A 27,367-nucleotide genomic window follows, 5' to 3' on the forward strand; every position below is an offset into this window, starting at 1 on the left:
CACATCTTCAAACTCTTCACTGACATAATTTATTTGTTTTTAATTAATTTCTGAAGAGTTTTGAAAGATTTTTGTCTCCTTTTGGTAAAATTTACTTCTAGATTCTCTTGGCTACTGAGTTTGGCTACAATGAGCCACGATGCTGTCCTCTATAGCGACTGTGCTTCCAGGTTGTTTATGAGTAAAATGATCTCTACATTTCTTTCTTACCCTTAAGGGATAGATAAGTAAGGAACAGATTTTTTTCAAAATTCACTTTCTTCTAGGGTTATCAAAGACAAAAATCTACAAAAAACAATATTAAGATGAATGAAGACTCTAAACATACAATAAGGTGTCCAATCCTTTGTTTTAAAATCTTTCCTTAATATATTTAAGTTATATTGTTCCCTCTTGGATAGTTTTCAAAAGTTACAACTCATACATCAAGTGTGTAAAGTTTGATGATGAGTGAGATAGTTTCTGGAGTGATTTCTCACTCTGTAAATGTTTATAAGAATGAATGATTTTTGCTGTAGATTCAAATGTTATCCAAGGAGAAAAAACCCATATTCATTCACACAGACACTACCACTTTCTTTAGAAGAAAATCAAATATTGTAGTTTACTTATTGGTAAGCATGGTGTGCTGTGGTCTTCAAAATAAGCCATAAAATTTTATAAGGTATAAAAAAGTAATATCTTCCAAGAGTCTAATAGAAACTTTTGAGAATGAAAAGAAAATAAATAATAGAATGAAAAAATAATTCCATACATTTCAGATTAGATTTGGGACAATAAAAATGAAGTTATTTTATATAATATTAATGCTATTTTATATGAAAAAGTGAACAAAACAATTCTATATGGGCTTCAGTAGAAAGTGTACAAGACTGTGACTGTAATACAGTGAGAATTTTATTATTATCTGACTTATGGGACTGGTATTTTCTACTCATACTTTTAAATTTGCTTTCTCACCCAACTATGCTTTTGCACAGAAAACCTTTATTTCTTAATTTTATCATAGTGTCTTATGTAATATAGTGTCTCAATAATGAAGGTAATGACTAAATGTATAAGTTCTTTTTAACATTGTGATTAGTTGTATAAAATTTTGCCTGTATACAACTTGTTTAACATCTAACCTCTCTGAAAATATTTTCTTTTTGCTAAATTGGATTTTCAAGAATTTACCTTTCAAAGCTCCTAAAATTTTTAAAGAATAACTTGTCTAAGGTATGGGGTGAAATCCAATAATAGAGATCTGTGGAAGGCAGATCATAGTGTGAAAGGCAATGAGAGGTGAGTATGTTATCTATTGGGTGGAGAAGTAAAGTGACCAACTTGTACTGTTTTGCCTGGTATTTTGCTTGTTTTATTTATGAAAGTGTTTTTTTAATGTACTGGTGCATCACACATACATTATAATGAGGTTTGGAGTTATAGAAACATATATGCACAAAGCTCCAGGTGCATTCCCCTGTGGCTTACCTTATTCCCTCCACCTCCCTGTACATATTATTGAGATTGATATTGATAATTTCATATATGTACTTAGCATTAAACTGTTTTCTTTCTTAACATTTCTTTTTCACCCCAATTTCCTTCCATTATTCTACTGGTGTCTCTCTTTATTTATTTGAAATCACTTTTGTTTCTTATTTTCTTTCCAGCTTCTACATATGAGAAAAAACATATGGTCCTTCACTTTCTGAAACTGGATAATCTCACCTCGCATGATATTCTCAAGTTCCATCAACTTTTCTGAAAATGACAGAATTGGGTTCAATATAACTGAGTAAAATTTCATTGTATGTATATACTACAATTTAGAAATCCATTCATCTGATGACAGATACCTAGGCTGGTTCCATAATTTCGTTATTGTGAATTTTGCTGCTATAAACATGCATAAGCATGTATCACTATAATATTGAGACTTAACTCCTTTGGAAATATACCTATTCTTAAACACTGTGAACTTCTTCAGTCCATATAATATATAAATATATATGGTTTATATATTTATATAATTTATATATATTTATATAATTTATATTATTTATATATTGTAATTATAAATATATAAAATTTCAGTGGGTCATGCTCTGTTTAGTCCATGTTCTTTGTTTCTATAAATAAATCTTTATCTACATCTGTTGTCATGTGTATGATACTATGTGTATGATATGAATGCACACAATAATTTGTACAGGTAAGAATGAGCCATTTATACTTGTATGTATAGATATAACCTTTGTTTAATGTCTTCAGGTGCAGAAAGTGCTGTTAATTATTAATTACATAGCTATTATCATTTTTATTTTTTATTTTTTTTCATTTCACTTATAGAATTTTTTATTTCACATTTCAGAGCAAAACATTTTTATTTTTATTTTTTTAAGATCATAATTGTTAATTTATTGATTAATGATTAGTACAAACTCAAAGATCATATTTGTCAATATACTAATTTATCATTCTCCAAATTTGGAATTAAGTATATCCTATTCATCTTTCACACAAAATTATATCAAATATTTCCCATGTCTTAAGTGTTGTTTTTCTAAAACATTATTTTTTTACAATATAGTGAGATTTATTTATTTTTATTTAATTTTTATTTTTTATAAGTGGAACATATTGAGAGTGGTGTACATTTACATTGTGCTTCATACCCTTCCCCCTCCCTCCCCCCAATAGAGAGTGTCCAGGTTAATCGTATCATATTTATGCTATTACACACATTCGTATGTAGTTCCTCCATTGAACAACCTCAGCTTTCCTCCTCTCCTCTCCTTACATATGCATACCCATGTTCATAGCAGCACAGTTTGTGATAGCCAAAATATGGAACAACCTAGATCTCCATCAACAGATGAGTGGATTGCAAAATTATGGGAAATACACACAATGGAATTCTATTCAGCTATAAAGAAAAATAAAATAATAGCATTTGCAAGAAGATGGAAGGAACTAGAGAACATTATGTTAAGTGAGATTAGTCAAGCACAGATAGAGAAGGGACATATGTTTTCTCTAATATGTTCAAGCTAGGGAGTAGTGGTAATACCAGAGGGACTCCAGATGATGGAGGGGAAATCTCAGCAAAGCTTGAACATAGCTATTATCATTAATGGGTCCATTTCAGGATTCTCTCATTGTATTTATTTCATTTTACCCCTTCATGTCTTATTTATACTATCCACTGAAAAACATTTCAGGAATGTTTTCAACAATTTTTGAATTCTTATAACTTTGAAAAGTCTTTGTGGGCCTATGGGTTTTTTTTTTTTACACAAACGTTCTGATAGTAGAGGTCTTTTTCTATTTATTTTATACCTATGATTCATCATATTCTGACGTAATTTATGATTTTAAATTACTGTAAAAGATTCCATCACATATATTCACTACCTTTTAATGTTCATTTTCTCACTTTTAAAAAAAGTAGTGGTGGTGCATACTTATAATCCCAGTACTTTGGAAGCTGAGACAGGAGGATCACAGATTTGCAGCCAGCCTCAGCCACTTAGTGCGACTCTCCGCAACTTTGTGAGACCCTGTTTAAAAATAAAGAATAAAATAGGGCTGGGAGCATAGCTTGGAGGTAGAATGCCAAAAGGCTTAATCCCCAGTACCAAAATAAATGAATAAATAAATAGTGTTGCTTTGCTGCCATGATCATTTAATTTTCTATAAACACACTCTTCAAGGCTGAAGCAAATCTGGTTTTTAATGTGAAATAAAATATAAAAACTCTTCTTAGAGCTGTTTATAAACAGAACTTGCCTCCTATATTTATGTAATGAAAATGCATATAGTGCTCATTATTTAACAACCGCTTCTCATGTGATAAATTTGTGTAATCTTCAAGTCATCTTGGGGCGTGTAGGACAAGTGCAGTGCACATGGAAAAAGGGTTTAATTGCTTTCAACTCCTTGTTTTCAATAAGGAAGCACTGAAAAATCTTTGAAACTTTCTAAATATTTTTCTGGATTTCTTACCTAGAAGAGAAATAGCTCAGTGGCAGGGCCTAGGCATCCTAAATTTCAATATGTTCTGCCAGATTGCACTCCAGAAAGGGTGAATATATTTATACTGTCACTGTATCAAACTAGACTTCGCATTTCCCCATTTGTGATTCAATGCTTGGCATTATCCACCTTTCTAAAGAACAGTTTGTGTTTGATGCTCTTTTTTTTTTTCTTAGAAAATTGTACTGACACATTTTGGTTAGTCTTTGGTTTTTCCTTTCTTCTTATCTATCATCTATCTATCTATCATTTATCTCTCTATATCTCTATATATCTATATCTGTGTGTTTTATTTTATAATTAAAACATCAAAATTAAAACATCAAGATTACAAGGCACATTGATGATATACGTGTGTAGAAGACATCTGGGAACAAGATTCACTTTCTATTTTGAAAACTGACACTGTTAAATTCCTCATAATTTGAACTTGTATCATTTTAAAACATAAAACCATTAAAACTGACTGAAAACACTGTTTTTCCAGATTTCATTTCAGCTAAAGTTTTGGACTGATGAACAACAAGAACTAACCTGCTTCCTGTATTAGAGATATTTCTCTTCAAAGATCGCACAATCTTTGAATTGCAAACTATGTTTGTCATGTCCATAGTTCATAGTTCATAGTCCATAGTTCAGTTCCACTGTCCCTCTTTTCTTTTCTTTTCTTTTTTTTTTTTTTTTGGTACTGGGGATGGAACCCAGGGGCATTCTACCTCCAAGCTACACCCCTAGCCCTATTTTTTAGTCTTTTTATTTTTGAACCAGGGTCTCACTGAGTTGCAAAGGGCTCGCTAAATAGTGGAGGCTGTCTGTGAACTGTGATTTTCCGGTCTCGGCCTCCTGGATGCTGGGTTTTCAAGTGTGCACCACCATGCCTGGCTCCTCTTTTCTTTAGGGACAATACACTGAACCTCCAAGTTCCTTGAACACCCTTACAATCTTATGGTACCATCTTCCTCAATGTCCTTTGGGTGGCATATCATGTAAATTGTAACAAAATCCTACAGTAGTGAGACAGAGAACAAGGGAATGTGATCAGTCATACTGAATCAGAGCACACAGACTGAATGCAACTCATCTCCCTGCAGGAATAGTTTGTAACCAAGCAGAAACAGAATCAATATCAACTTTACCATCGCAGTAATGTGAGGCTGCAACTTATGCAGAGCCAAAGCCACATTATACTAACTACCAGGAATATACACACAGCATCCTGGGCTGTCCTTTTTACTCACTCACATATTGGCTTTAACATTTGTGCTCAGTGTGCAGTGGAGGAGTGCCAGCTTCTCAACACTTCCAAGCAGTTCTGTGACTGTCTGGGAGTAGGGAAAACTTGGACTTATAATTTATAACATCAGTGCCCAACAACATACCTTCAGAACACTTGCCAGACAGCCCAGCTCCTTGCATTTTGGTGTTGATGGCCCATCCTCTCTTTCAGAGATGCATCACCACCATTGGAGCTGTCTCCTCTTGATGGGGAAAAGACTAGAAGTTGTCATTACATCACTGGTATAAAGAAACTGATACTGTCTTAAGGTAAATGCACCAGGTCAGAGCTGCTGCTAGGTCACATGGCTGGGCTATGTAAATATGCATGGGAAGAACACTGGAGATGCATTGCCACCCCTCCCGTGTGAAATCCAACTGCTCCTGCCATTCCTTATGGGACCTTTTGTTTACTACCTTCTGATCCATACTCTGTATCCCTCACTCCCTAGTTTTTTTTTTTTTTTTGGTTTTTTTTTTTTTTTTGGTTTTCCACATATCAACTTGTGATGTTCTAGAAACAGAAAAATATTCTAAAGGTCTCAGGACTGATGCCAGCACTTTATTATATTGCTCAGAAGCAGGTTGGAGGGTGTTGTCCTTCATTCTACTCCCCATTATCAGGACCACTGTGGTTCTCTACATAAACAATATGCTTCATCCTTAACTCTCAAGAGGTTTTGCACTTTTTCCACAGATTGTCACCATGAGGCTGTTGTGTGTAACTTCCCATATCAGTCCAACCATTTGTACAGGCAGCTTTCAGCCAGAAAAATAAAGATATGGCATGGTTCTCATTAACAGCTTAATATAAATCATTGGGTAGGTCGTGTGGTGATCGAAACAATTTTACTCATTTCAGTCCTCTTAGGAATGTACCTCCAGCACCAGCATCTTCTGGAGCCAGCCGTCAAGAGTATGGGTTCTGAAGTGAGGCGTGAGGATGGAGAATTTTAAATTCTAATGTGGGGGAGCCGCCAGCCTACTATCTTTACTGGTCTACCCTGTTCATGGGTCAATATTTTCTACGGGTCGACGACTATGCCTGGGTCAGTATTCTCTATTGCGCCAACACTCCTGGGCAATGCAACTTCTGGGTCAATCTCATCTTTGCTGTGCCAACGCCGACTTGTTTTTCCAGAGGTATTTATACACAGCTACAAGGCAATCAACATTCTTGTGCTACCACCACCGGAATACAATAAAGACCAATACAAAACACATATTACAGATAGGTCAATCAGTATCCTCGTGTCATCACCACCTGATCTTCTCTCAGACCTCATTGAACTTTCCATAACCCCAAACCTTGTTGACTCTGGGCAAAGGACAATCAGCTGAATCAGAGACATCAATACAGGGGAAGGCCTTAATGGCTCCCAACAAGCATCCCAGTGCCACAACAGCCACTCTGCTACTCATCCTCTGGCTTTCTAGTACAACTTGCTCCTCAGATCTACTAATCCAGCAGCAATATATTCTTCCCTGGAGCCAGGGAGGTTCCATAAGGAGGGGGCAGACTTTCAACACCCACTCGTGCTGGCCTTGGCTGATCGTCCTCACCCTTCAGTGAGATCCATCTGCTTCTTCCACGGGCACCTTAGCTGGTTCATGCAGCCCTCCTCCTCCTCTTCTTCTGAGGTCCTGGGCTCCCACTTATGAGTAAGCATCACCTATCCTTAGCTCATGGTAAACGCTGCCTCATGGTCCAGAAAAGTGGCAGGCGGGAGTTTGCAAATGGTCCTCAGATGAGCAAGTACTTGCCCAGAGGTCCTGGCCTAAGTTAACCATGCTTACACTCCCTCTTTAACTCCTCCTGCCATTGCTTAAGCTTGGCTCTGAGCCCTTGCTGACCCTACCACACTGAGGAGGGGCCATGGCTACTGCTATATTATACAATGCTTTGTTTATCTGTAGATCATATTGCTTGCTTAAGAGCAACAACATTTTCCCTAGTCCCTTGAGTATTTTGGAGGCATTACCACACTCACGTGATGGCCCCCAGGCATCCACAATAGCTATCACCCTCCCTACATAGAGGTGAAAGGCCTCCCCTCATACCTCTGCCCCTTCCCAATTGCTGCAGTCTCAGTCCTCATGGGAGTTTTTTTGCCTCCTGGCTGGCTCACCACCACTTGTCATGTCCTTAGCCCACTTGTGCTAGGGCAGTGGGGTAGGTTATAGATGGGCCCAAGAGACATACGCTTTATTTGAAAATGCTTATAAAAGATCAGTGACTGCTCCAAGGAGAGTTCAGTGGTGACCAGCTGACATCTCTTTTGTCCCTCACTGTGTTTCAACAAGAAGCACACCCTCCTCCTTAGTGTAGTGGTGACTGGCTGGACAGGGGACATGTATCCTTTACACAGTGCCCTCAGTTCCACACCATTCTCACTAAAAGAGGAGCTTTTTATGTTAAGCTGCAGAAGCAGTGATGTCATCAGCATCAGCTTGCTAATTTTCATGTCTGACCATCATCCCCCAAAGCCCGTCCTAGTCTGCATAGAAGAAAGTAGCTTTCTGCAGATAACACTAACTTAACCAGGCATCGTGATGTGACACACAACTGAGATTACAAACCCAGTACTTTGGAGGCTGAGACAGGAGAATCACAAATTCAAGGCCAGTCTCAGGAGCTTAGCCAGACCCTCAGCAACTTATCAAGACCCTGTTTAAAAAAACACACAAAATAAATTAAAAAGGCCAGAGGTGTATCTTGGAGATTGAATGTCCATGAGTTCAATCCCCAGCACTAAGAAACCTGCTCAAAACAAAAACCAACATGGCTAACACTAACTTTCTCTGCATTCCAGTGTACATAAGATAAAGCCAACATCCTTCCAGATAATATGGACCTGGAATTTCCAGCCAACGCTTGCTCTCACTGTTGCCTTGACTTGGCTAGGTTTTAGGAACAGAAAAGGTTGGATACTCAGGGACAAGAAGTTTACTGTCCTCTTTCTTTAGGAGCAATACTGAAGCATATGTGCCTTATACAACGTCACTTATACTGATATTTCACTTATAAGCCATATCAAATAACTGTATCAACTTGATTTTTTAAACAGACTCTCTCATGCTGAGAGTTCCTGATACTTCTCACTGTGTTCTGAGTCTTTACTCTGAGGCCGTCAAGACACAAGCTAGGAGGTAGCTTCCGGTTGGTTTCTGCTGCTGCCCTCCATGAAAACAGTGTTTCTCTCTGTTCCATCTTTTCTCTCTACTTCGTTGTATTTTGCTATAAAAGGTCTTATTCGTCACCTTATCCTTAGTACCTGGGAGAGTACCTGGAACCTAATAGCTATTCAGTAAGTAGGTAAAGGTTGTTGCAGGAATGCATGACTGCACTCTCTTACCCATGCATATTTATTTAGTGCCTAACAGGGGCCCGCACAACTTCAGCTGAAGTGCAAGGATGATCATGAGTCAGTCTTGTCTGCACCAAGGGCAGTTACAGTTCCTGGAGAATGCAGAGCAAAGACAGGAAATGGGGTGCAGCGCACGGCACCAAAGGCCTTGGAGGGAGTGCAGAGACCTTCAGCTACTCCATATGGGATCCGTTTAGGCTACTTTGGTCTATGGACAGCTGGCTATGCTAGTACATATTTTTTGGGGGGCAGATAGGAAGTAAAATGCTGTTCTTTCCTGAACCCAGGATTGCTCTTCTATCCTTGAGCCAGGATTGCTCTTCCTAACACAAATCTCACCAGAACTGAGCATCTCTACAAAATCTAAGTTGTTTCTGGGTTTGAGCTATTTATAAAAAATGCATATTTTTAAAGAATAAAATTGGTTCTTTAATGCATTTCTATTTTTATATTCTATAAGAACATTTCTGAGTTTTTTAACTTTAAAGAATGTAGCATACTAACTAAAATACCTGAATAGTATGATAAAAATTTAAATACTAAGACTGATTATATTTTTTGGTGGTATATGTGAAGGGCAAGAGTAATTTTAAATGCTTTCTAAGATTTATCCTTCAAAAATGTTTTTTTTTTTTGTTTAATCATCATGGGCAGGTGTGCATGATGTTGCTGGTGGGATTTCTTTTATCTAGGGGGAAGCATTTAGTGTAGAGTTCTATTTTCATGAAGTAGTTTCAATGGGCCCTATGTATTCTACATAGTCAGACTAGAATAAGAACCTGTTTTAGCATACTTTTCTTTCCCTCTGTATCATTCATATGCTAATATTCTGCTAAATTTCAGTTTCAGCTTTAGATTTTTTTTATCTTCAGGTGCTTCATACATACTCTTCAAAACACAGTTAAATAAGAAAACTCTGGTTCACTTTCTATATATTTTCAAAATGATATTATTTTACCAAAATTTTATGAAAATGGTACAGTTATTTTAAAATGTATTATTAATTCTCTCTGAATTTATATATGGAAAACATTATGTTCATTTGATTTAAATAAAAAATGTTTAACAATTTTAACTAGTACTAAAAATAATAATGCCAGATTTTTTATTTGTATTATTGGAATTCTTTATTAATAGCAATTTAATTTGGATCATATTGTATTATGAATGTTTTGTTTTTTCAGTGCATATTTTCCTAATGTAAACCCTTGAGCTATGAAGCCTATTGTCATTTCTTTTCTTCATCATGTCATGATGATGATTCTTAACATTATTTATGTAATATTTCATGTAGAAAAATGGAGGTACTCATACAAATATATCAAAGTTAATCACTACATCAAGCATGGGTTTAATGGAGGGGGGGAATGGGATGGGAATTGGATAAAGGCTAATTGGATGATGTGTGTTTGGATATCCTCACAAGTCTTGTATTCCGTTGTGATGTTTGACTACAATGTACCAATAAAAATATATTAAAATAATTCTTTTATAAAGTTAGAAATAAAACACTTTTTGGTGTTGATTTTATTTATTTATTATTTATTTATTTACTTATTTATTTTTGGTGGTACTGAGGTTCCTGGAAATCCATCTACCTCCAGGCTACACTCCCAGACCCATTTTTATATTTTTATTTGGAAACAGGGTCTCTTAAGCCAGCGAGGCTGGCTTCAAACCTGCACGATCCTCCTGTCTCCACCTCCCAAGTGCAGGGATATTAAAGCGTGTGCTACCATGCCTGGTGATTTATTTTAAAATTCACTTTGGGTTTCTCTTTTAACTCTGTGTAACGTACTTTTCATAGAGAAGCCTTATATGATTAAACTAAATAGTTCTTCCTTTTATATTTTTGCTCTATTTTTATATGTTCCCAGCTTTTCTGGCACATTTTGTCCTTTTTTCTTGTCCCCTACTTAGTCCCTTAATTTCCTCTTGTTCAGCTGGCTGTCCTGGCTTTCTGCACTCTGGGCACTGCCTCCTAGCTGCCCCAGGTAGAAGCAGCTTGTCTTGTCTGTCAGTTATCTATCTCACTGTACGTTTGTTCCTTAAAATTTACTGTGTCAGAATCAGTGTTCACAAACATCTCTTACTTTTATTAACTTACTTGTTAAAATACAAAATCAGTCTTAAAAAATAAGAACCTTTTCTGTACATCAACCATAAATGCACTGAGAAAGAAATTCAGAAAACACTTCCACTCAAGATCTCCAACAAAAAAATAAAATACTTAGTAATAAACTTAACCAAGGAGGTAAAAGCTTCAAAGAAAATTATAAAACATTTAAAAAAGAAATCAAAGAAGATCTTAGAAGATGGAAAGATCTTCCATGCTCATGGATGGGCAGAATTAATATCATTAAAATGTCCATCCTTCCAGAAGTTATCTACAGATTCAATGCAATGCCCATTAAACTACCAAGATCATTCCTCACAGACAGAAAAATCAGTCCTTAAATTTATTTGGAATAACAAAAGGCCCAGAATAGCCAAAGTAATTCTCAGCAACAAAAACCATGCAGGAGGAATCACAATACCTGACTTTAAGTTATACTACAAAGCCATTGTAATAAAAACAGCATGGTACTGGCACAAAAACAGATACATAGACCAATGGAGCAGAACAGAAGACCCAGAAACAAGCTCACACACTTTCAGCCAATTGATTTTTGACAAAGGGGCCAAAGACATACACTAGAAAAAAGGTAGCCTGTTCAACAAATTGTGTTGGCAAAACTGGTAAACCATATGCAGAAAATTGGAAATTAATCCCACTTTCTCACCTTGCACAAGAGTCAATTCAAGATGGATTAAAGACTTGGAAATTAAACCAGAGACCTTGAAGCTCCTCAAAGAGGGCATAGGTCCAACACTCAACACATAGGCATAGATAAACACTTTTTCAACAATACCCCAAAGGCACAACAAATTAAAAGGTGAATCAATACATGGGATTGCATGACACTGAAGAGCTTCTGTTCAGCAAAGGAAACTGTCAAGAATCTCAACTGAGAACCAACAGAATGGGAGAAGGTTTTTGCCACTTATACTTCCAATAGAGGACTAATATCTAGAATATACAGAAAACTCAAGAAACTCAAGACTATAAAAACAAATCATCCAATAACAAAATGGGCAAGCGAACTAATAGACACTTCATGAAAGAAATTAAAATGGCCAATAAATGCATGAAGAAATGCTCAACATCATTGACAATCAGAGAGATGCAAATCAAAACTACCCTGAGGTTTCATCTAACTCCAACTAGAATGGCAATCATCCAAAACACAAACAACAACAGATGCTGGCGAGGATGTGGAGAAGTGGGAACTCTAAGACATTGTTGGTGGGATTGCAAATTAGTGCAACCACTTTGGAAAACAGTATGGAGAATCCTCAGAAGAATGGGAACAAATCTACCATTTGATCCAGCAATACCACTGTTGGGTATCTACCCAAAAGAAAAGAAACCAAACTACCAAACTAATGCATGTGTATCTATGTTCATAGCTGCACAATTAACCATAGCCAAACTATGGAACCAGCCAAGATGTCCATCAACAGATGAATGGATTACAAAACTGTGGGATATGTACACAATGGAATTTTGCTCAGCCATCAAAAAAACTCAACTACATCATTTTCAGGGAAATGGATGGAACTGGAGGACATTATGCTAAGTGAGATTAGTCAGTCACAAAAAATAAGAAATCAGATGCTTTCTCTAATATGTGAAAGCTAAGGAGAAATGGGTCATAGGAGGAACTCTAGATGAAAAAGGAAATCCTAGAGAGGAGCAAACAAGACAACCTAAACAAGGGGATGGGAGTGGGGGGAGAAGGAAATTCTCTAAAACACACAATGTACTTAAACATATAGAAGTCAACCAGTAAGCCAAGAAAGAGAAGGAGGGATGGGGAGGGAGTTGGGTGGGAACTGGGTAGGGGTTAAATAGGTAATGTGTACATGTATGTCCACACAATTTTTTTTCTTTTTTGGTGGTACTGGGGTTCCTGGAAGCCCTTCAACCTCTGGGCTACACTCCCAGACCTATTTTATATTTTTATTTGGAAACAGGGTCTCCTAAGCCAATGCGCACGGCTGGCTTCGAACCTGTGTGATCCTCCTGTCTCTGCCTCCCAAGCGTACGCCACCATGCCCAGCTCCACACAAGTTTTTTACCCCAATATGATGTATGAATATAATGCACCAATAAAAAATTAAAAAAAAACTTAATAATGCCAGCACTCTCGAGTGATTTAAATGTAGTATTTCATCTCATTGCAGTACCATTCAGATAAAAGAAGTCAGAAATCTTGTCCAAGGTCATTTTCTGCTATGGTTCCATCCATAGTTGAGGATGGGTTTGTATCTCTGCTCCTGAAATATTAGACACTGGGCATAATTTGAGTCAAGACCTTTTTAGGGCCATTTTAATGACAATACTCAGGCTTTTTTTTCCATTTGGTGATGCCTCTGTGTACACTAAAGGTACCCAAAGTTTCAGTGTAAACTTTTTTCTAGAAGTTCAGTCCTATGGTACCCATTTATTTCTATTTCATTTGTATTGAAGTAGAAAACTCTGCACTTACTCATCCAGTAAAATGCCTGCTTTTATTTTTATTTATTTATTTATTTATTTATTTATTTATTTATTTATTTATTTTTGCGGGTCTGGGAATGCAACCCAGGGGCATTCGACCTCCAAGCTACAGCCCCTGCCCGATTTTTTATTCTTTATTTTGAAACAGGGTCTCACTAAGTTGCAGAGGCCCTCACTAAGAAGCTGAGGGTGTCTGCGAACCGTGATCCTAAGGTCTCAGCCTCCCAAATGTTGGGATTACAAGCATGTGCCACCACACCCAGCTAAATGCCTACTTTTAAAGCTTCTTTTTTAGGTTAGGTTACATCAGAAATTCTTGGCCCCAATTAATATATTGTAGATTTAAAAAAATCACAGTCTTGGTGTCTCTCAGCCTCCTTATTGTTGAAGCATCTTCTATCTATGAATGTACTACTCCTTGTTACCAGGATGGTAAGAAATTTGTACCACTTGAACAAATACCCTATTGGTTCAAATCTTGAAGACTAAAAGGTGTGATAAGTGTGTGAATCTCAGCACTACATTCTTTCTTTTCACAAAGCAATGGATTCCAAACAAATGAGAGCTTAGACTAGTCATCACACATGAATTTGGAAAGTATATTTCAATATTAGATTAATATTGACATTTTACACACTTTATTTAATATTTCTTATAGCATTTTTCTCATGGTCAAACAAGAATGATTATCTTCTCACCTAACAGATAGATAGACATCAATTTTATCATGTTAATGATTTTCTGTTTCTGTTTATTATGTTTTATTAGGGGAAAAACAAGACTATTCATGATTGATCTCATGGTATAAATATAATTGTGAGAGAATAAAAAAACTTGATCCAAGCAAGAGTTTCTTAAGGTGATTCCAGTGTATATTAGTAGATAGCATTTTAAACAGAAACATCCATAATAATTGAATTATCATTTTATGTTTTCCTCTGGGATGGTAACTTTAATGGAATCATAGAAGATCATCTAGAATCACTTGTGACTATAGAGTAATAATATAGTTTGTACCAATTGGCAATGGTATTTTCTCATTACTTTGGGGCTGGATTCAGTAATTTCCTTGTCTATTGACAAATCCATTTGTACATAGTCACAAACAAAGAAAAATACTATATTTAAAAGGCATCACAGCAATAAATCTACTACTTCCTTTTATTAATACTTTTTATATCAAATAAATCAGCATCAGAAGATTTTTTGCACTCAGTGTGAAATATAAAGACTAAATACATAAGTCACCACAGAAGTGTCTTGACACATATTTAACTCATTTTGTTTTTGTTTGCTTGATATTTTCTCTAAAGATAACAGAATAATGTCTTGAAAAGATGGTGATTTTACAGTTACAAAACAAAAATTGTTTAAATTAAGAGGCCAATTTATATGTATGCAAATTTTTATGCTTCTTTAAACTTAGTTGGTATTTTTGGTTTTAGTCTTTCAATGGTGCATCCAATTGTACATCATAGTGAGATTCAGAGTGTTGCCTGCACCTATGCTTAAAGCACCACTTGGTCTATATATGAATTTCAGATGAAGAGATACAAACACATTACTTTTGGTGAACACGTTAAAGGCTGAAATTCTCTGGGAAGTTATCATATCTGCTGAAAAAGCAAAATGAAACTCAATTCACTAGCCATTAAATCTGGCTACATTATACCTTCAAACAGAGGAACTTGCTCCTGTTATTGTTTTAGTCCACTTGGGTTTACTAATGAAATTGTTTAGATGCATGTACTCTTTTAGTCAGGGATATAGTAGAAACTATGAGCACTGAGTTAAATATTTGCAAGTAATTATCATCTTATAAAAAGAAATACTGGCCTTGGTAATTTTAATATTAATTTTTTATCTAACTAAATTTGAATTCATCTTTTTAAAATTTTGTGTTTTTTGAACTCTAAACCATATAGTTATTTCAGGTTTACTTTTAAGAATATATTGGTTAGAGTAGTATGAGTTTAGGGTAGTTGAAATGGTATGGAAATGTTCAAATGTATATATTTTTCCATGTAAATTACTCCATAAATCTATGTGAAAAGTTTGGGGTGTTTTTGTGAATAATATATTGTATTTCAAGTGACACATTTGTTCCTGTGTATACACATTTTACAGAGTTCAGATTGAGTCTATTGGATTGCACTTGAAAATATGTCAACTTTATAAAACAGGTTACTAAATATACCTATACAATTTATTCAGAGTTAGTAATGTATTCCAGTTTTCCTTTTGGGGGCCAAAGTGTTCATATTTTACTGTAGTAATTACCATCCATCAAGCTAGATCAAAGTTATTGGATCAAAGAACAGGTTTTTAGTTTCTGGAGCTTTTATAATACTACTCTGAACATGAATATTTAAAATTTATAAAGTTTTGATAGTATGGGAAATTGATTTTTATAACCAACTCTAGGCAGCACTGTATATTCCTGAAGTCTTATGAATATGAGTGCATTTAATCCCTGAAATCTCGGGAAAATAGTGTGTCCTTATCTTCTTATGCCTATAAGGTAGCCTGTTTTTACATTGTTGAAAGTTGTGAGAAATATGATTATGGCAATTCTCCTTAAAGAAATGAAGAATATTTGTGTAGAACTTTCTTCAAATTCTTATCTTGAGAAGCTACATTTATATAAAACAGGGATGTGGAATGGGATGAGAGTGTAATGTTTAAATTAAAATTATGATTAGCCTTTTATACAACTTTTCTGAACCCTATTAGCCTTTGTGAATTAAAAATAAAATTTTAGATCTTTTTAATGTTTGCTGATATTTTTTTCGGAAATAAGTACAAAATGTGTGCACCCTATGGCATATATTAAACATAGACTGATTTAAGATTTTAAAAATTGACCATTCAACTTTCTATAAAGCACAAACCAATAATCAATCTGTATGTGATAACTTATAATAAAAGCACGTGGTGACAACTGAATCTGGTGATTTCATGGTTAACAGAAAGGCAGATATATAAAGTGATGCTAAATCACAGATGCTGGCTTTGTGGAAAGCCATTTTCTTTACTTCGTAAGGAATTACTAAACAAAGTCTCTACATAGATGAATATGAGACACTAAATGGTTTAATCTCCCAAAATGTACTAGTCTACAATTTAGGAAATATAGTAAAATATAACCTGGTATACTCAAGAAGGCAAATTATAATTTGTAGGCAAATTATAATCAAGTTACATAAAAAATCCAATTAGGAGGTTAATGGGCAGGACTTGATTAATTTTGTTTGCTTTGGGGAAGATATGTACCTATTACCTTTCTAAATTTTAGTTTATAACTAAAATTATAACTGTACTTTATAACTTCAGAATAATCTATCAGTTTCTAACTCCAAAAGCTCTGTGGCATTGGAGCACCATATTTTCATATTTCCTTTAACATTCTCATCAGTTCATATGGGTTTTTATGATAAAAGGTTCAAGATGCAGGCTTCCCCTGTGTGCTTTAGCTTTGCAAGCCTCTTAAGTCCTTTACCTCCACTTTGACTTCTCACACATATCTAAAATTTAATCTACTTTAAATTATTGTTTTCTCTGCCAGAAAAAGGGGTCATTGATTCATCATTCCCTTTAAACCAAAACATTGAAATCACAACTTGCATCTATCTTCTTCCTTCCATTTGTAATGCTACCTTCTTATTCTTTAAGTTATCTTGTGCCTTGATTGCTACCTGTCTATATCTGCCTTTTTCCATTTTGTGACTTTCCTATTAAATCTCTCCATTGTTAAAAATATGATCTCCTCATCACCTAAATTGAATCACATCCATATATTATTATTATTGTTGTTGTTGTTGTTGTTGTTGTTGTTGTTGTTATTTTAGCAGGGCTTTCCTTCTAAGCTTAAAATAAAATAGATATTTCTTTTTTTTGTGTGTGTGTGGTGATACTGGGGTTCCTGGAAGCCCTTCTACCTCCTAGCTACACTACCAGACCTATTTTTTAAATATACTTTTTATTTGGAAACAGGATCTCTTAAGACAGCGTGGCTGGCGTGATCCTCCTGTCTCTGCCTCCCAAGCGCGGGGATTACAAGTGTGTGCTCCACGCCCCGCTACATATTTCTTTTACAATGGCAAACCAAGCTTTCATGATCACTTACTGCATATCTTGTCAAATTTGTTTTGTGGTGCATTCTTTCTACCTGGCCACACCTAAGCCAAATTGTTTTTCCTTCAGTCCTATGATGATCCAAGCACTCTTTAGTCTTAGTCATTTGGCATAAAGTTTGACCATTGAAAAGCATGCTCTCCTTACACCTCCTGCCCCTATTCCCCCTCTGCACTAAATTCACTTTAGGCTTTAATTTAAATTTTTTTTTTTTTTTTTTTTAGTTTTCTCTCCTGACTGCCCCAACTTCTCCAAATAAAGAAGATTGTGTGTGTGTGTGTGTGTGTGTGTGTGTGTGTGTGTGTGTGGTTTATTTTACCTATTGCATATTTCTATATTAATACTCATTATGAATTGAAGTTATTTCATTATTTATCAGCTTGCTTTCTTTTTTGTGTACCTTCTTCATGACATGTTAACCAAATGAGGTCAGGGGTAGTATTTGCCTGGATACTATCTAGTCTAATACATTACGTCTCTACCCAGTAAACAGTTCTTGACATGTAGTTGGTATAGTGGTAAGCTTTTCATTTTTAACTCAATATTTGAGAAAAACAAAAAATTCATGATTGACCCTCTCCTTTGCTTTTTGCTCAATTTGAAGCAGAGCATGATGGCAGAAGGGCATGGCAAAAAAAAAAAAAAAAAAAAAGCAACTCATTTCATGTGAGCTAGGAAAGAGAGAGAAGAAAAAAGGAGCGAGAGGAGATAGGGGAAGGAGGGAGGGGAAGGGAGAAAAAGGAGAAGAGAAGAGAAGAAAGAGAAGAGAAGAAAGAGAAAGTGAGATCCTGTTTCAAAATAAAGAAAAAATGACTAAAAAATAGGCCTGGGGGTGTATCTTAGGAGTAGAATGCCCCTGGATTCCATCCCCAGTACTGCAAATAAAATAAAATAAAATAAAATAAAATAAAATAAAATAAAATAAAATAAAAGGCTGGGGGTGTAGCCCAGAGATAATTTTAACTAATTATATTTTAACAAATTATAAACCATTTAGTTCTTTCTAACTGGCTGCAACTTGCCAGGTTGGCATTTACAATTCAGTTCTGAGAATTTTGCAGCTTGTGGTCTGGTGTCTTTCAGTTTGGATGAAGCTTTATCTCCTCTCAGCCATTCGTCCTTCTGAACTTTTGCTGTTATTTCTATTCATTCTAAACCTGGGTGGGAATGAAAGTTTTCTTATGTAGCTCTTGCTATAAAGCACTTTAGGTTTGTTTGTGCATCATAAAACAGTGTTTTGCTGGGTTGCTAAGTGTCTTGCTAAATTGTTGAGGCTGGTTTTAAAACTGCAATTTTGTCTCAGCCTCCCAAGTACTGGAATTACAGGTGTGTGCTAGTCCATACCTGCCTCCTTAAGCTGATACTTCTGAACTTCATCCACACCAATGAAAAATCAAATAGCTTCCCCTTGGGTTGGTTTAGAACAATTTGGAAGGAGAACTCTGTCACAATCTTAGATGAGTGGCAATACATTAATACTTCTATTATAGTTAGATAAAAAATGTCCCCTTAAGAGCTCATTTATTAACATTTTGGATTGATATAACTGAGTCATGAGTGTTGTAATCCCAGAAGTGGATAAATATTCTTTTCTCTAAGTTATGTGATCAGATATTTAGATTATGGTGCAAGAATGCTGATGGATATAGTAAATATAGAGGATATATATATATATATATATGTAGGATATATATACATATATATATATGATATAGAGAAGCAGGATTACTACTACTATATCTAAGTCTGACCTTGTGGATTGTGATTCTTTAAAACTGGTTTGTGAGAGGAATGTGGAAGGGCCAGAAGGTGACTCCCATCTCAGAGCCCATGTAATTCTGGCCTGATTAGAAAAAGCAGGCCATGGAAGCTTTTCCCCATATTTCAAAATAAGGTCTGGGATCCCAGGCAGTACACCACCAATTGAAATCATCCAGGCCACAGGGTTGGGGTTGCCAAGAACCCTTGGAGATCATGTCTCATCATCATGTTCAACAGATGCCAGAAGTGGAACTGCAAGACCAAATGCTGGCCCTGCTGGATTTTGTTACTGTTTTGGTCCCATCCTTTCTCTCTTGGACTCTATTCCTACTTTTAGGAATACAGGTGTTTACACCTAGCAATTGTACATTGGATTCATGTAACTTACTTTTTGCTTTGATGTTCATTGTCTTTTACAGGGGCACACAAGAGTTCACACTGAGTCTCAGACTTACTTTGGACTTTGGGACTTTTCAGCAATGCTGGAACTGTTAAGACTGTGGGAACTCTTGGAGAGGACTAAATACATTTTTGCATTCTGAGCTGGGCATGACCTCTGTAGGGGCAAAGATGGAATGTTATAGTTAGATAAAGATGTTCCTTAAAAAAACTCATTTAGTATTTGAAGCTAATATAATTGAGTCATCAAGATTGTAATCTCTGAAGTGGATAAGCCCATTGTAATGGGTTTTCTTGGGTGGTATCCAATAGGCCAGTTACATTTGCTAGAGATGGGTCAATGAGGGTGCATTTTTGGGGATTATATAAAGTGATCCTACTCTTTCTGCTCCACCATTTTTTAAAATGTTTTTGGCCTCCATTATGTGAACACTGCCCCTGTTCTCACTCTCTGCTATGCCCTGAGATCCATGGTTCCCAGCTTCATGTGGACTGAGCCCCAAATTGTAAGAAAATAGATCTTCTTTCCTCTAAGTTATATGGTCAAATATTTAGATTATGATGGATACAACTTCCTTATTATTTAAAACGTTTTCCTTCTTAAATAGACATTTCATGAAAGAAAAAATTTAAATGGCAAATAAATGCATAAAAAAATGCTCAACATCATGAGCCATCAGAGATATTCAAACCAAAACTACACTGAGATTTCACCTAGAATGGCAATCATTCAAAATGCAAACAAGAACAAATCCTGGTGAGGGATGTAGACAATGAGAACTCTTAAGACATTGTTGGTGGGATTGCAAATTAGTCCAACCACTTTGAAAAACAGTATGAAGGATCCTTAGAAGAACGGGAACAAACTTACCATATGACCCAGCAATACTGCTTCTGGATATCTACCCAAAAAAGGGAAATAAAACTATCAAACTAATGCATGCATAATTATGTTCATAGCTGTTCAATTCACCATTTTCAAACTCTGGAACCAGCTAAGATGTCTATCAACAGTTGATGCATGACAAAACTATGGGATATGTACACAATGGAATTCTAATCAGCCATAAAGAAAAACACAATTATATCATTTACAGGTAAATGGATGTAACTGGAGAATATTATGCTAAGTGAGATTAATCAGTAACAAAAAATAAGAAATCAGATTCTCTTTCTAATATGCAGAAGCTAGGGAGACAATGGGTCATAGGAGAAACTATAAATGAGCAAATATGGTGACCTAAGTGAGAAGGGGGAAGAGGGAAATTCTCTAATGCACCTGATGTAAATTAACAGACATATCAATGTCAATCACTAAGCCAAACATGAGAAGGAGGAAGGGGAAATGGGATGGGAACTGGATAAGGGATAAGTGGGTAATGTGTGCATGTATGCCTTTACCATCTTGTACCCCATTAAGATGTATGACTACAATGCATGAATAAAAAATGAAAAAAGTTTTCCTTCCACTAAAAGAAACAGTAGGAAAGAGTATTTGAATTCAGCTATTTGATCAATTTTCTCCCTCTAGCCTTTTTCTCTCTTTTCTTCATTATCTCCTTGAGAAAAAAGGATCTTTATTTTTTGACACTATTTTGTAAAATAACAAATATTTTTAATACTAAATGGCACACTTTCTATTTTATGAGAGTTTTGGATGACCCGAGTCTCCCATGCTTAGTCTCAACTCTACTGAAATGGAGGAATGCACTTAAGGAATGCTTTCACAAAACAATAACTAATTTTTTAAGGCATTTTCTTTCTGCAAATTCTACTTTGATTAAAAGATCAAATGTTATCAGGCTCCACCCTCCCTTTTTATTTTTTTCTTAAAATTTTTAATCTTCTTTGGTTAAGTGAAAATTCATTATGTATATGTACCACATTTTTTGTTATGTTGCTTTTAGAAAAATGTATGGAACTAGAGAACATTAAGCTATGTGAGATCACTCAGCCTCAGTCAAGGGTCGAATATTTTCTCTCATATGTGAAATATAGAGAGCATATAGGAAACAAAGGGGACTTTAGATAATCAAGGAGAGAGATAATTTAAATAATAAAAGGGAACTAAAGGAAGGAGATGGGGAATGGAAAAGAAACTGATGAAAACTAGTAATCCCTGCGCTTGGGAGGTGGAGAAAGAAGGATCGCGCAGGTTCGAAGCCAGCCATGCTGGCTTAAGAGACCCTGTTTCCAAAAATAAAATAGGTCTGGGAGTGTAGCCCGAAGGTAGAAGGGCTTCCAGGAACCCCAGTACCACCAAAAAAAAAAAAAAGAAGAAAAGAAAAATAGTTTAAATAATGCTGTATCTATATATGAAGGTATCACTACCAGGCTCATTAAAATATATTAATAGGGTTGGATAGTGGAGTGGGACTAAAGGGAAACACACAGAGACCAGTGAGCATGTATATTTCTATCACTTTGAACCTCATTATAATCTATAATTACAATTCAATAATAAAAATATTTTTTCAAAGCATTTAGATCATATAATATAGGCAAATGAATGCCTTTAACTGGATAAGGTACCGATCAGATACTCATAAAGGTAACATAAGAACAAGAAATAATTATTTTAATAGTAGTCTAAGTAGATCATCCTTTATATAGACATTCAAACTGAAAAAATATTTGGAGAAACAGGATAAACATCTGTACCTAATTTTGTTAAGTTACTCATAAGACTAGGAGAAAAAACGAAAGAAAAATGGATTAAGAGATGTTAAAAGATATTTCAATCTGCCCAAGAATATTTGTCTTTATACAATGCATACAGTTTACCATATGTAAATTATATTGGATTAGCATGTCACTTTAGTTTCTCAAGTGCAGGGGGCTTAATTTGAATCAGCCTTGAGTCTACAGTTAGCTTGTTTTGGTTGGCAGCATTTAAATTCAGAGACATTGTCTGTTCAGTCTTCCCAACCATGAATTCTTCACTGCACATCCTGCACATATTTTATCTCTTGTCTCTGATTCTCTTGATTTAGTGAGGAGCAAGGTCTGTGTAAAGATGTTGCATAGTCAGCACTTATCAGGAGGGAGCAAAAATTTTAGTGTTGGCTCTGTTGGTAGATAAGCTGTAAGAAAAGACTGCAGTTATTAAAATAAGATAGTGACTGCTGAATGCCTTTGCCAAGAGGTTTATTATAATGGGATAGGGATCTTGTTAATTAACTCAGTAAAATTACTAAATCTGGAAGCTTCTTTCTGGAAAACATAGAAGTGATAATTTATATTCTCTAAAGAGTGTTATAAAATCATCATCTTTTCATTCAAATATGCATAGTGTCTGCAACATGTCATGCACTCTACTGATGGGTGGGATAAATTGAGTGCGTAATTGAGGCACCAGGATAAAATACTTAAATTCCAAAAATGTTGATTCAAGTTCATAAGAGGATTCTGAAAGGAAATACTAAGGTGCAGTTTCATGACACCTAATTTGATGTTATAAAATGATCAAGCATAAATATTGAATAAAAGAGCTTTGAAGACATTTTAAGTAGGAGGGGGATGTCTAATTTTTAAAATCTGTGCTCTTAAGATGAGTTTGATGCCATCTTTGGGCAGTAAAATATATAGATGTGGTATACATAACTAAATCATATAAAGAAAGGAGGATATGACTATCAATCTAACTGGCAGAATAGAGAATGTGAGGGGCTGATGCTGCACATAATGTAATTTCTTATTCCAGTGGCGATCCTGTGGTAGAAATGTCAGCTTCATATAAAGTTAAGAGATTCTGTCCCAAAATTCATTTGACAGAAGGTGAGGAGACTGCAGCAATGAGGCATTATACATTGACCACCAGAAAACCAGAAATTGAAGATGAGAGCTGTAAAAGAAGTATCCAGGTGAGAAGAGGTGGTGGTGAGAGAGATGGGGCTAGCAAGAGGCAGACTCACAAGTCTCCCATGAGAAAAAATGCCCACTTTAATTTACACTATGTTCAAAGGACATAACCAGACAAGTTGAACTATCTAGAAATGATCTTTCCTTTTTTGTCTGTTAACTCCAGAAGCTATGGACATCAAACTAAATGAGGACACGAAAGAGACAAAAGCTGCTTCTATATACTTTTCCTGAAAGCAGGTATCTGCTAAACATGGACCTATTTGATAGATGAGGGAAGATTTGACTCCGAAGTCTTGTCTAAAGTTTTGATTATTGCACTGGATAGGATATTTAATAAATAAATTGTCTCAGTGAGTAGAAAAGGCAAAGGTCCTCCGAAAGTGAAGGAATACAAATTCTTCCCTGAGGATAATTAATAGGAGATTGGGGGTAAAATAAAGTGATATGATTAAAATATTTCATCATTCATGATTACATTAGATCTCAGAGAAACAAAAACTATGATATAGTTTTTGCTCTTGAGATATCAACTTTTAGTGTCATTTATTTATTTATTACAGTTTTTGAATGCTAGGTACTGAAACCAGGGCCTGGTGCATGATAGACAAGTGCTATACCATTGAGCTTAAACCCCAACTAGAATGCTATATATTTAAAAGGAGATTGATACTTATGTAAGGTATAATGAGAACTCTTGGGATGGATATTTAACCAAGACAGAAGGATAAAAAAAAAAAAACTCAGAAGAGGCAGCTTTTGTGTGGTACTGGGGATGGAACCCAGGGATATTCTACCTCTGAGCTACACCTCCAGCCCTATTTTTATTCTTTATTTTGAAACAGGGTCTCACTATGTTGTAGAGGGCCTCAATAAGTAGCTGAGGCAGGCCATGAACTGCGATCTTGAAAGAAGAGTTGATAATGAGCTGGGAGGATTGAGAACTGGGTAAAAAAAAAAGAGCATGTGCAATATTACATACAATTTTTTATTGAAAAAACTTTGACCTAAATATGATACTCCTTCTTGTCCTGTTAACCTGAATTGGGCCAGAAAGCAATGGAAGGGACTGGAAAGGGCTGTTTGTGCCTTTGAGCCTTCAAAAGGTAAAGCTCTCTGGTCTCTGCTTTCTTTCCTCTTCTATCTCCCTTCCTCCCTTCTTCTCCCTTTCCATCTCTTCCTCCTCTTCTTTTTTCTTCCTTTTCCACCTCCTCCTCTTCCTCTTCTTGTTTTGTTCTCCTTCTTTGTAATAAGAATTTAACCTAGGGACGTTTTATTTCTGAGGTAAACCCCCAGGCACTCCCTCATGTTTTTATTTTGAGCATAGTCTTGCTAAATTGCTGAGGGTCTTACTAAATTTTTGAGGCTGGCCTCCAATCTGTGATTCTTATCTCTGCCTTCCAAGTACTGGGATTATAGGGATGTACCACTACACATCTTTTTTCCTTCTTTAAATTTTTGAAATGAGGTTTTTCTTGATACAGTGGACATTCTTAGATCAAACTAGAGGGGGAAGAGATCCATACAGAAATTAAAGTTTAAGAAACTCCATGTCTCTTCAAATTAAAGTACTGTCTTTCTATAGCAGTGCCCAGTCTTAAATCAGGGAATGGGTGGATGGGGAAGAGATTGTTCACCATTTTTTACCTGAAGTGCACTATTGTTCTTTCTCTTCTTATTATTTGCTACTTCTTATTTTTTCCTCATGGTACTGGTACTGGAGTCAACAGCACCTCCCCACCCCGGTCTCACTCATACCAGTCAAGCACTCGATTGCTAATCCACATTCCAATATCTTCTTATTTCTGATTGATTGTATTGTTTCCACTTATTTGGAAGCTTAAACTGACTTTATAGTTGCAACAATAACTTAACAATTCAAAAACTAAATTACATATAATTTACTTATCTTCAGATATATTAACTTGTACACATTGTATATTTGTAAAACGTTGAGAGGAAAATAATGTAGGTCATAAGGAGGCAGATGCTAAACAATAACTCCTATATAATAATTGTTTTTTGAGATTTTTATAAGAGAATATATCAAATAAGTACCAAAACTATCAGCAAAGATCCAGAAGTATTATATATACTCAGTAAAATTGGGCATGATTGAAATAAATAAACAGAAATGTCTTAGCCCACAGGATAGGATTCTGGTCCTTAATGCCTCTGACACAAAATTCTTGAGTTTGTAATAAAATAAGTCAAAATGCTCTGGTTTTTTAAAATGCTAAGGCTTTGATCTTTAGGAGCTGCTGAAGAGGATTCATCTTAGGCCAGTGCTCTGCTTCTTGGAACTGAGCCTACCAGTCAGCGTTTGGATGATTAAAGGGAAATTCCTCCTTCCTTGGTCTTCATTTTGTCATCCCTAAAAGTGTGTCTCTTCCACTTAAAACCTTGATTCAAAGCATAAAATATATTTTATTTTATCTGTTAAATATCATACATAGATTAATTCTTATTTTGGACATAGACATGGCTTTAAATCCTGGGGAGGAGAATGGGGCTAGCAGGAAACAGACTCACAAATCACAGATGAGAAAAAAACATCCACTTTAATTGACACTATGTTCAGGGGACATAACCAGAGAAGTTGAACTTTCTGGACATGATCTTTCTTTTTTAAAAAAGATTTTCTTTTATTCTTCTGTCTTGGTTAAATATCCATCCCAAGAGTTCTATGTAAGTTCTATATAAGTATCAGTCTTCTTTTATATATATAGCATTCTAACTGGGGACAAAGCTCAATGGTACAGTACTTGCCTACCATGCACCAGGCCCTGGTTTCAGTACCTAGCAAAAAAAGTAATAAATAAATAAATGACAGTAAAAGTTATGACACCAGTCATGCTTAGCTGAGTGGTAATTTTAATATGTTTTTTATATATTACCCTAACATTGTCTGTAAAATCAAGAAACTATCTAATTTGACCTATTAATCAAAAATAAAAAATAATATTTTGCCTACTATGAATAATTATTTTAGGGGAAAATATTATATTGTCATACTTGTGCCCTTTGAGAATAAGACTCTGAAAATTATTTTTCTGAAAATTATCAGAATAGCAATTCAGTTCAAGAGAAACTTCATTGATCTTGGAAACAAAAGACTGAAGTCTTCCTATTTCTCATACATGTTAGTTGTGTGACATAGTCCCTTCAACTCTCTGTGCCCCCATTTTTTTAATGGATAAATCGATTCATTGGCCTAAATATCAACTTCTAAAGATGAGTTGGCAGTTTTAATGATTTTCCCACTTCCTTGATGATGTTATCAATCAATTATAGAATTATTTCCCATGGATCCAAGACATGGTCTCACCATCATTGTCAACATCACCCTCCAAGAAGCACAACCAATTATTTTACATTTGCAGAATCAATTTTACCTCTTCTAAAATCCCTTACAGCTATAATAGCTTTGAAGTGGAATAAAATGTGTTTGTCACAGAAAAGCAAAGACCATAAGTAGGTTTCTCTTATAGGTGTAATCTAGAAAGAAAATAGAAAAAAAGAGGATTTTAGATAAAAAAGAAGTATTATGTCTAATTATATTGTATAAATTAAACTTAAAAAACAATATTTATCCAAAAATCAAGTAAATAAGTAAAATATGTCTCTTACACAGAAAAAAATAAAGACTAAAAGAGAAAATACTTGAAAATGAGTCTAAAATGTAAGGTTGTAGTCCATTTGTGAATAATGATGATGACATTGTGACATCAAAGTACTTAAGTGGGTACTCAAGGACTCAAAGTATGTATCAAAGGTCATTCTGAGAGCATTCTAGAAGTTGTATTTGGGGTGACACAAAAGAGCCAGAGGTTCCAAAAACAATGGCAGTCCAGGTCAGATAATGACTACTCCATGAACCAGGGCATCAGTAGAGAAAACACATGACATATTCAAAGGTGGGCACTATAGGCTTTGATTTCTGACT

The sequence above is a fragment of the Muscardinus avellanarius genome (genome assembly GCF_963383645.1).
Source record: "Muscardinus avellanarius genome assembly, chromosome: 6".
Lineage (NCBI taxonomy): Eukaryota > Metazoa > Chordata > Mammalia > Rodentia > Gliridae > Muscardinus > Muscardinus avellanarius.